Raw genomic sequence first — 12,509 nt, 5'->3', positions numbered from 1 at the left:
ATGTAAAATTATTGAATGATTACTGTAAGCTATACTGAAGATGAACCACACCTCTAAATCTCTTCCATAATTAATGGTTCTGCATTTAGCAGATGACTTTATCCAAAATGACTTACAACAGAGAAAGCATAAGCAGTCTGACACAGAGCCAACAATATTTGCAGTATACAGTGCCACATTTATTAGACCGCTAGATTAGAAAACAAGAAGAAAAGCAAGGAACATTTAGTGTGAAGGAACATTCAGTGACCATAGCCATAATGGGATGTTTTCATATTTTGAATATTTGTTCACCATGTTACAGAATTGTCTTTGTGTCAGGATGCAACCAGATGTAAACTTCAAGAACTGTCAAATGAAAATCCATACTGATTGACCAAAAATGCAAATAATATGAGGATGTGTTCCAGTCGTAGTCCATAACTTGACTCTTAATCTGCTCCAAAGATCAGCAGTATAATTTCTCACGATTCCGCACGTTCCCGCTCTTTTCCTGTTTTTGGCCTCTTTATCTGCTGCTGGACATGAAAATGACACGAACAAAAAACGCTCTGCTAAAGATGTATTGATAGTACGTGTCAGCACTGTTCCACCCAGAGCAGATCCCAACCCTCCATGGGTGGGTAATGTGTGCTTTCCAGGCGGCCGCCATGTCGGAGAAAAACAGTGAGAAAACACAAGGTTATCTGCAGATGTGACCCTCTATGTCACGCTCGCTCCGCTAGAGCCGCAGCACAGAGTCACAAGGACTTTCCCTCCAGCGGGCCTGCTTGAGTAATTTATTGCTCCATCGCATGACTGAAGTCCGGGGGTAAAAATGGCCATAAACATCACATTATGGCAGAAAGGCTGGTGGGGGTGTTTAGCAAATCTGTTACAGGCCAGTATTCTGCCTTGTTAAGCTCATTGGTCACAGTCTTCCAGTCTGATCATTTATAATCAAATATCTTTCTCCGGTGACGTGTTGTACATGAGCGCCACATTTTGTATTTCAGTGAGTGGCAAAGTCCATTTCCCTGTTTGAAAGATCAACACACAGTGCAATGAAGGTAGAAAACCAACCGTTTGCTGTATTTCCCACCATGCATATTGTCATTTCTCTCTGCAGGTGATGGATACAATTAATTACTTTCTCTAGACTTTACAGAGGAGACCAGATGTCACACTCTAGTCAGTATTTTTCTTGCTTAAGTCTTGGCAGCCATTAAAAAAAAATCCACCATTATATTTCATTTAACACATGTTGACCCCATAGCGGGGCATGTTCTCACATTATACATGTAAGTAGTCACAATGTGAACCTGTTAATGGGCAGCAAAATGTAACCAGTAAAACAATTCTGCAACACAAAACAAATCATAAAATAGCAAAACTTGAAAATTAACACAAAAAAACAATGGTGACTATAAATTCAAAAAATAATTATAAACAGAAAATTACAGCATTTATTAATCTTGGTTAATGTTCATTTATAAATATATTTTGTTCATTTTTAGTTCATGTTAGTTCATAATGTATCAACTAACATTACTGTTTTTTTTTACAGTTTTAGTAAATGCAAAACATTAAACAAGATAACAACATGCCATAAAAGCATTCTTCATTCAAAGCTATTAGAAATAATATAAAACTTGCATAAAGTATAAAATTGCAACATATAAAACACATGTGACAACATGCCCCAGCCTATGAACACATGAAAAATACCCATGCCTTGAGAACACAGTTTGACCTTTTGGTTCAAATTTATCTATATATTATCTTTATTGTCTTGTCTTGTTTAGGCCAACAGCTATTACACAAGGTCAGTGATCTATTGAAATGTTATTTTGAAGGACAGAATTCACTAAAATGGTTGTATTTAAGAGGGTTTTGAACTAGATGTTATATATCAACTATTGATGATACATATAAAACCACTGTTAAAGAAACCATCATAGTTAGTGAAATGGAGCATTTATGACAATCTTCCTATATGACAACTAGCCCCGGTCTTCCCCACACCATCTACACACACACACACACACTCTTTTATATCTTCATTATCTCTCGGTTCTCTTTTGGCTGCTTTTTCCTTCTCTATAGGCATCTTTTTATGGAACTGACATTCCTGTCTAAAACAGAAGCTCTTGTTTAAGGAGTCACCCTCCTAGCCAATCCCTTTTTTTCATCTTCCTAGGTTTGAAGCCCGGGAGCAAAGGTCAAGACCCCCTCCAGCTTCAGAGGCATGTCAGGTCATGCTAGCCACATACTCTTGCTCTCCCCATTTAGCCCAGAAACTCCTAATAAGAAATGTGTGTGTAGACAAGTGCCTGTTTTGGGGTTGCTTGAATGAATTTTGTGATAGCTGGAACCTGTTTTAGCTGGCATAGAAATTCAGAACTTGAGAATTTTGTTCTCAAGACCTTCTCGAATGGAAATATGATGTGGTATCGCAATGGAAAACCAACTCAAATTCTTCAGTTTTAAACCTGGAGGTCGTTTTTCTCTGCGGTATGTCTTACTAGATGTTGGTTGCAGCAGTACAATGCAGAACATTGTGGGCTGAGCTTCAGGCGGGTGTCCAGGTCATGAGGGTCATCAGTGCATTTACCCGTATTTTGACTGTATCAGCACATGGCAAGAGCTTCATATTGCTACCACTGTGAAAAATGAGACTTGGATGCATAAACAGGAAAAAAAAAATGAGGGAGAAATGCAAGACTCCTCAGAATAGATAAACAAATAACCAAATAAATCTAGAGGACATTGGGGTGAGGGCAGGCAACTCCATAGAGGTCAGTACAGGAACAGATAAATCACAGTTAAAGACGCCATGCTTCACAACGTCTAACCTCTTAATCAAGTCTAATCGGACAGAGGAAAGAGCACACTGTCCGAACAAACCACAATATGAAGCACAAATGTAAAGGCACTCATCCAAAATGTAAATCTGTCCTTATATTATAAACCAGTGCGTTTATAGACAATACTGTCATTATTATATTATTATATATGCATGATAGATAAAGCCAAGTTATATAAGGCTTTATTATATTTCTTGATGGTTGATAATTTCAAGTTTAAACAAGGTAGAAATAATTTAACACTATGTGTGTGTGTGTGTGTGTGTGTGTGTGTGTGTGTGTGTGTGTGTGTGTGTGTGTGTGTGAAACCATCATATTAGCTTGAGATTCAAATAATTTCATTTTAAGATTTTGGCTGACCCTTTCCAAATTTTTGGCTGAAATAGTTCTGTTTAAACAATTTTTTCTTTATTCTGAGCTTTTAACTGATCTGTGAATAGGTGAAAAAATGAAAACTGATCATTCAGTACTCTAACTTTAACTTTGTCCTTTCAAACAGACACTGGGCATTCAGAAAGCAGACCTTCTAGGCCATATTTTGCTTCACACTCAGGTTACCTAAGTGATTGTTTATGGGTACATTTTTGGACTGGCTTGTCCTTCACGTCAGAAACGGGGCACTGAATCATGGGTCACAAACTGTCAAAGCTTCCATAAATTAACCTGCAAACCGGTGGCCTTTGCATTTCCTAGGCCATGCTATGTGGTCATGTTTACTCCCTGGCCTCAATCTGAGAGTCACTGTGCCAGTTGCTACAGTCATCAGTCACCTCATACTAGGCATGAGCTCCCTGTGCATGTATCATGACAATCAATCAGAGCCAGAGATGCGTCTGACATATGGATGTTTGTACTGGACTGGTGATGATCATACAATTTGATATAGCTCCACCTTTTGCAGGTTCAGCAATGCTTAAATGGATTTTTTCCTTATTTACTTGCCCACATGTTGTTCCAAGCCTGCATGCTGTTTTTTATTCACATTCAGATTCAAGTTCTGATGACGGATCACATTGTTTGTAACTTTTGGTCTCTTTCCTATTTTATGACCACAGAAGAAGTTGTATGGACTACATTTATGTTGTTGTTTTTTGTCTTTTTAAGCTTGACAGGCTATAAACTGCCCTTATATGGAAAAGAGCTGCGTGATGATCCTTTGAAAATCCTCCTTTTGTGTTTCACGGAAAAAATAACAGCATATGGGTTTGGAACAACATGAGGGTAAGTAAATAATGAGCGATTTTTCAAGTGAACCTCTAATTTAATGATATTAAAAAGCTAAATTCCTTTCATTTGGACATTTTAAATGCCATCAATGTATAGAATTACACATAATCACCAAATAACGCCCTTTGTCACTATGCCACAGAATGATCTAATATCCAGTCAAAAGGCTAATTGGAGGACAGGTAGGGTTACATGTGACAACAATTAAGCTAAGCTAAAGGCCAACTTTATGGCCTCTAGCGCTAGAAGTGCCGTGCTAAACAGGAACAACAATAACATCAAGTTATTTTCTTTGCATGCTGCCTAATTGGGGACCATATGTTGTGTGAGTATGTAAATAATTTATTTTCTTTCATTTCCATTTATTTACTATATGCTTCATATTTAAACATGTTTTAACTCATTGTAAATAATGTTGGCAGTGTTATGATTGTTTTATTGCTATTGTTTTGCTAAGGCATCAACACAAAGATGAGTGTTTACTTAGCATGTAATGTTGGACAGAGAGGGAGGCATAACTGATTAAACTGGTTTAATGGAATACTGCACTTACTCAATGAGGGAAATTTCCCACTGAGACGGAGATGGGAAAATTTTCATGCATCTCTATGGAATTGAGGTGCTCTTAAACTGTTTGAAAATAAATATTAAAAAAAAACAAAAAACAAAGCCATCACATTTAGAGCTTGTTGCATAATGATTACTTTTAACAATTAAGTTATCAGTTAATTTTCTTATCCTAATTTATTTTCTATTTTCACAGTATTGGGAATTAGTGTTTATTGAAAAAATGTAGTTTCATAAAAATTCCATAATATAGGAAAGAACATTTTTTTTTTACCTTCTCTGTCTGAAACCAGTTGGAGACATTACAAAATCTAGAGCAAAGCTTAAAAAGGTTGCATTTTGGCAAATGCAGTGTTTTCATTAAGCTGTCAAAAATTAGGTAAACAAATTAATTCTGCAATTAAGTCCAGATTTACTACATGAATATACACGATCAAACTAATTTTGAACACAATCCCCAATAAATTCTTATTAAAGTAACTTTCAATCATTTAGAACAGATGCCAATTTTAATTTGCATACAAACAAGACTTTAAATATAGTTGACTATTCAGATAGTTAGTTCAATGCCTTTAACATCTACGCTTCTTCACAGCTTTTAGGTGTAATGGTAAACCCAGTGCTTGTCACTGTAATTTACACTGTGACCTTTTGTGCATTAACAGCTTCCCAATATGCTCATTACAGACTAAACTAACAGAAGTGAAGACTCCTGCGAGGAGCCTTTGTCAAATGGTGTAAACTCTTAACACCTCCACAACGCACTAATAAAATCAAGCATGTAGATCCCTTCATTTTCTTTTTCTCTCGTTATAATTAAGTAGACGTCAACACATTTAGTGTTTTGTTTATTTATTTTGTTCTGAAATAATTAAGTGTATAAAACAAACATGTTTATGCATTGGCTTTTATGACATAAAATTGAATGCAAAATTTTGAAATTATTATTACTGAAATGTAACATAAATTATATCTTTTTTTTTCCGCTTGTATTTTGAGAATCAACTGTCCTGATGAGAGTAAATATGTCAAAAAAAGTTTGAGTTTTTTTTAAAGAAAAAACAGTGTCTGTATGTAGCATTGAATCATTTATTCTAGAACTAAGTGTTAGATAACAGATTAAAACAGAAGAATTCACATTTGCCACTCATACTGTAGTAGCCTACTCTGGTAATGATAATAAAAAAAATGGTGTGCGGGGACAAGTCCAGCGGCAAACACTACGGCCAGTTTACCTGCGAGGGCTGCAAGAGCTTCTTCAAGCGCTCGGTCAGACGGAGCCTGAGTTACACCTGCCGGGGGAACCGCGACTGTCCCATCGACCAGCACCATCGGAACCAGTGCCAGTACTGCCGGCTGAAGAAGTGCTTGAAGGTCGGAATGAGGAGAGAGGGTAAGACCTGACAGTGTTGAACTGCTGCATGCAATTGAAAGTTATGAAAACCCTGAATAGAAATGTGAAATGATTCAAATAATATAGTTGAAGCTAGGGAACACTTTAAAAAACTGACCAAAAATCAAACCATACTTAATAATGGTTCATTAGTGGCTCTTAAGTTTCTTCTAATAAAGGTCATTTTGGGTGCGTAAGGTTCATAGGCTATATGGATCTCTGAAGTTCTTGTGACATTTGGATCATTAGTTTGTTCTCTAAAGTAACCTACCAGTAGATGAGTTTCCAAAAAACAAAAAAAAAAAGAAGAAATTTTGGTTCTAAATGGAACTTTTATTGTAACCATATTTTCCACAAAAAGTATAGTTGCTACAATTATTGTTACAAGTGTAAAATAATATAGACTATGGGATCTCTTTCAAACAGAAGACTTATGTAATTTTTCTCAAACATATTTTGATGTCTAAGGTGACAGATCTAAAGTTTTCAACTAGAACCATAAAGGGGATTGAGAGCAAAGTTCCTCAAAGAACGGTTTATTCTATTGTTCTGTGTAACCCATCTGTGTACCTTTAGGAGTGCTTTTGAGAACGCAGAACCATGTGCTAATGTGAAGAGCCTGCAATGTAACATCGAAAACTTTTGCTCAAAGAACTCTCTTTATCTCTAAAGAACCAAATGTCAACAACAAAAACAAAATTCTTCATAAGAATGATAAACAACCATTAATGAATGTTTGTTTTATGAGAGTAGTGATGGAAAGATTTGTTTTTTTCATCAGCCTCTTTTTAAATGCTCATTGCAACAGCAATTTATTTTTATAATGCACCTATTTAATAATTATTCAGTTTAAAATATAATTTAGAATTTGACTAATCTCAGCTATTTGCTTTTTAATTGCCCAAATAACATTCAACAGCAACTTGACTATTTTTTTTTAACAAATTAAACAAGAAATTCCCTTCTTTGCAGATTAACATGAGACTTCTGGAGTTTAAATACTAATTTGTGGCATAAGCATTTTGCAAAGTCGTCCTCAAAAATGGTCCATTTCAAAAGAAGTTTCAATTATTAGGGTTCTTTTTTTTAATTCTATGGTGGTGGATAATAGTGAAAACTTCAAGTTCCTCATTCATTTGGGTTATGAAAAGTACCGCAGGGAAAATTCATTTAGTCATGTTTTCAAACTGAAAGAACCCGAGAAAACCTCTTCATTCTCTAGTCTGTTGACCTTTGATGAGCTTCATGTTAGAAGATAGTTTCAATGACAAATATGGGTCCATAATATTCGGTTGCCACTTTTATACTTTGACATTCCTTAGTGGCCTGTTGAATTAGAAAATATCTAGTTTTCCAATGCATAGTGGAGACCGGGGCTAGTTGTCACAAAGGAATGAAATTCCTAAGAATTAAAAGTCCAGTTATTCATAAAACATTTTTTTATAGAATTTATTAATTATATTTTTTTATGACTTGTTTTGTCTCTCATAATTGATTTAGTGTTTACATTTTTAAAGAAAAGCCTGTATGGCAAGCGGTTCCATTGTGGCTTACCCCATATAGTGTGATAATTTATTTTTAATTTTTAATTTTTTACTAAAATCTGAAATCATTGAAATCATGTGGAATGACAGCCTTTATGTTTTGCACTTTTATTTTAATTAGTGAAAACATCAGACTCCTCAACAGTTTAGTTAAGACAAGACATTGGTTTGCTTTACCTGTCTGAATGCATTCATTTAAATCAATAATATGCAGTTTTTTCCCCCTTCACTCGGGTTGTTTTGCATTTGTTTAGACAAAATAGATATAGACAGGAACACATGCAGCCTCGCTTCTTCTTTTCATTCATAAATGATGACTTCTCTGAATTATACAATTCAGTCACTTGCAAAGAGAATCACCTTGTACTGAGCTATTACAGATAATCTGCAGTCATAACACAGTTTGAACCAAACAAACAAAACACTTGGCTCATATACTGTGGACCTTGTGGATGAGGATTATGTTTAGTATTCACATATACATATGAACGATAGTGAACAGTGTCTTGTAGCACTTATAAAGATTCCTTCCAAGGTTCAAATTGAGGCGGTCACAGTCTTTGATAAGTACATAGATAAATTAATAAACTACATCAATATTATGATATATTCATAGTATGTGATACAGTTTCTGCTTGAGTGTCATGTCTGGGCTCCTCAACACTGTATAGTATTTTACATAAAATATCCAGAAGGTCTTCTTCTGGCAGTGCATGCATGGATTCACATGAGTGTAGTACGAGTGCAAAATAAATCAGATTCTGTGCACCTATTACAGCTTGATTGTCAAGTTCTCTAGTTCATGTAGTCCTTGAGTGTTATAAGGAAGATGGAAATATTAATGTATAGAGAATTGGTAGTTAACAGATATTAAGTATTAAGAATAAAGTTGTGTTTAAGAAGATGCAAGGATGAAGGAAGAATTGCAACAGGAGTGAGATGCTTATATACCCTTTGATTGACAGGATTAGATGAACAAGCTGACTTTGTTTAGAATTAGATATTTGATAGATCATTGGTAGACTTGAAACTCTTGCATGGCTTGCTTGTTACAGATGAGGTCAAACGCGTTTCTCTCTAAGGTTCTTTGTTTTCTGCAGTGCTCAGAAATCCCACTCTCTCCTACAAGTTCATCACGTGTGTTTGGTAATGAATGGGGCAGAATCACGCTGCCGGTTACACAGATGCATGTATACGCATATACTTTTTAGTGCAGATTTCCGACAGAATAGATAATGTGACCTTCTCGATTGAAAATATATGGTTTTACAGCCTGATTCCACATGCGAACCTTCTGGGGATGTTCTGTGGAAGCTTCAAAGAAGCCAGAAGTGCGTCAATTTTGATGTAACTCAACACAAAGTGAAATATCTGTCATTATGTACTTATCCTCAGGTTGTTCCAAACCCATATCATGCTGTCAGTTTTTTTCTGAAGAATTACTGTAGGTTTGGAATCTTCACATAAAGGTTCCAAAAGAGTGTTTTTGCAGCAATGCCATAGAAAAACCAGGTAACACTTTATTTTAATGTGTCCTTGTTACACGTTACATGTGCTTACTATTATAATAACAATTAATTATGCATAATTACATACAGTCAAACCCAAATCCTAACCCTAACCATATAGTAAGTACATGTAGTTAGTTAATATGACTCAGTACTTAAATGTATAATTACACTGTAACAAGGACACCTTAAAATAAAGTGTAACCCAAAATAATTTTAGGTTCTCCAAAGAACCTTTCAGTGAACATTTATTTTGTTGTGAAGAACATTTTAATAATCTAAACTAAAGAATCTTTTGCCACTATAAAGTTTCCTATTAAAGCTTCTATGGATGTTAAAGATTCTTCATGGAACCATCAATGCCAATAAAGAACCTTTTTAAGAGTGTAAATGTAAGTAATAACAGAATGATCTGAAGGATTCAGCTAGTGCGTTCATGTCTTAGACTCACAGAGGTGATCTTCCTCCCAGCGCCCCTCTTCTTCGATTGCTCTTACTATTATAATAACAATAAATTATGCATAATTACATGCAAGTAACCCTAAGCCAAACTCTAATCCTAACCCTAACCACATAGTAAATACATGTAGTTAATTAATATGACTCAGTACTTAAATGTATAATTACACTGTAACAAGGACACCTTAAAATAAAGTGTAACCCAAAATAATTTTAGGTTCTCCAAAGAACCTTTCAGTGAACATTTATTTTGTTGTGAAGAACATTTTAATAATCTAAACTAAAGAATCTTTTGCCACTATAAAGTTTCCTATTAAAGCTTCTATGGATGTTAAAGATTCTTCATGGAACCATCAATGCCAATAAAGAACCTTTTTAAGAGTGTAAATGTAAGTAATAACAGAATGATCTGAAGGATTCAGCTAGTGCGTTCATGTCTTAGACTCACAGAGGTGATCTTCCTCCCAGCGCCCCTCTTCTTCGATTGCTCTACCTGTTTTTACACCTTACGGCTGCTCTTGACGTGACTGACATTCCAGCCTGACAAAGGGCGCCTCTGATTGAAAGAAAGCAGTGTGATTGCCTTGTCAGTTCCACAGGCTTCTGCAAGTATGTGCATCTGCTGGAATGTTCCAATGCGCAAGGTCGTGACCTTTGTCAGAACTAGAAAACGACCAGTGTGGACTGAATGAAGTCTGACACTCACATGCAGAAGTGCTGGCATACAAAATCTCATCGAATGAGGGACTTGAGCCATATATAGAGACCAGAATAAATAGAGAGATTTGGGGGTGGAAACCTTTGACTTGGGCCAGTATGCAGCAGTAAATAAATTACTTGAAATAAAATAAATGTTAACTAAAATAAATTGCAGTATTATATAAATAAATAAAGAAAAAACTGATTTTTGTATAAGATTTCATGCAGAATGGCCCAGGATGGATGCAGCATGCGTGCAGATGCAGTAAACAGCGCATGTCCACCACGTGCTGCTTCTGCCGAGCGTCTCTGAAACTGTGACTTCATCCCATGACCTATAAGTCAGTCACTTCCCATGTGCAGGGTGAAATATAGGTCAATGGAAAGTAAACATTAATAATAGACAGGATCATAGCAAAGTCCAAATGTGACGGCTCTCTGTGGGGTTTGGGTAAATATCAGTCTGCCACCTGGTCGATTGGCTAATCCTGCTGTTCAACCCATTTAAACAGGTGACCTCCGGCAGAGGTGACTCTTCCTTCTGATTTGCTGTGTAATGTAAAGCCTTATGATTCTTCAAACACAGTTGTGTTCAAAAGTCTGAGACCCCTAGATATTTTATTCTTTGAACAGATTTCAAAGTTTTAGAAATCTGAAAAACTGTATAAAAAAGAAGAAGTTGTAGTTTAAAGCATTTTTCACTATATCTAACTCAAAAACAAAACAGGGGCATAACAATTGTTAAAACATTGCTTTTACTTTATTGTTATGCTGATAATCATGTTGTTATTATATTAACTGAAACTAAAACTTTAAGGCCCGGTTTCACAGACCAGGACTAGGCCTTAGTTAAATTAAGGTATTTAAGCAGCTTTTATAAAAATGCCTTAGAAGAAAACGTTACAGGTGTGCATCTCGAGACAGAAAAATGGCACTGACATATTTTAAGATATGTCAGAGCAAGATATTTTCAGTTGAGACCGCTCAAACATGCATTTTAGTCTGGGACAATCCTTAAGACTTGTCTGTGAAAACGGAGGTAAAAAAAAAAAAACATTTCATTGATTTAAGTGAATCCTGAAGTAAAAATAAATATAAATATTAGATGAAAAACTTGAAATGTTTCCATGGGAAGTTGAAGTACTAAAATTACTAAAACTAAAACTGAATTTGAAGCCAAATATAACTATTAAAAAATACAAAAAAAGCACATACTAAAAAAACTAAAACTTAAACTAAAAAAAAAAGGCTATTTCAAAACATCAGTCAATTCCATAATACTATATAAATAATACTAAAATAACACTGCTGGTGGTTAAAGAAAAATGATAAACCAAAAAATGGTGCAAGAATGCAGTGGCGGCTTGTCGGGGGAGGCAGGGGAGGCACAGCTTGCCCATAATTTTGAGGTGAAAATGGGAGGAGGACGATTTAATGTTAATCTTGATCCTACGCCTTCCACAGAATATATAAATACAGACAAATACATTTAGACCACTTAACTTAATAATTGCTATCAGGATGTGAAGAGACTTTCAACCAGCATAACAAAAAATGTCTCTGAAGACAATCACCTCTTGCACCTTTAAATTAAGATATTTAAGCAGATTTTATAAAAATGCCTTAGAAGAAAACGTTACATGTGTGCATCTTGAGACAGAACAATGGAACTGACATATTTTAAGATATGTCAGAGCAAGATATTTTCAGTTGAGACCGCTCAAACATGCATTTTAGTCTGGGACAATCCTTAAGACTTGTCTGTGAAAACGGAGGTAAAAAAAAAAAAAACATTTCATTGATTTAAGTGAATCCTGAAGTAAAAATAAATATAAATATTAGATGAAAAACTTGAAATGTTTCCATGGGAAGTTGAAGTACTAAAATTACTAAAACTAAAACTGAATTTGAAGCCAAATATAACTATTAAAAAATACAAAAAAAGCACATACTAAAAAAACTAAAACTTAAACAAAAAAAAAAAGGCTATTTCAAAACATCAGTCAATTCCATAATACTATATAAATAATACTAAAATAACACTGCTGGTGGTTAAAGAAAAATGATAAACCAAAAAATGGTGCAAGAATGCAGTGGCGGCTTGTCGGGGGAGGCAGGGGAGGCACAGCTTGCCCATAATTTTGAGGTGAAAATGGGAGGAGGACGATTTAATGTTAATAAAATTCACAATTCATTTCAGTTAATGTCTCAGAATGTGTATTTTTTGTATGTAATTTCACAGTTGTAATACCATAACGTGAAAGCG

This window comes from Sinocyclocheilus anshuiensis, unplaced genomic scaffold (genome assembly GCF_001515605.1).
Source record: "Sinocyclocheilus anshuiensis isolate Anshui unplaced genomic scaffold, SAMN03320099.WGS_v1.1 scaffold1162, whole genome shotgun sequence".
Taxonomy (NCBI): Eukaryota; Metazoa; Chordata; class Actinopteri; order Cypriniformes; family Cyprinidae; genus Sinocyclocheilus; species Sinocyclocheilus anshuiensis.
This window is presented reverse-complemented; position numbering follows the sequence as displayed.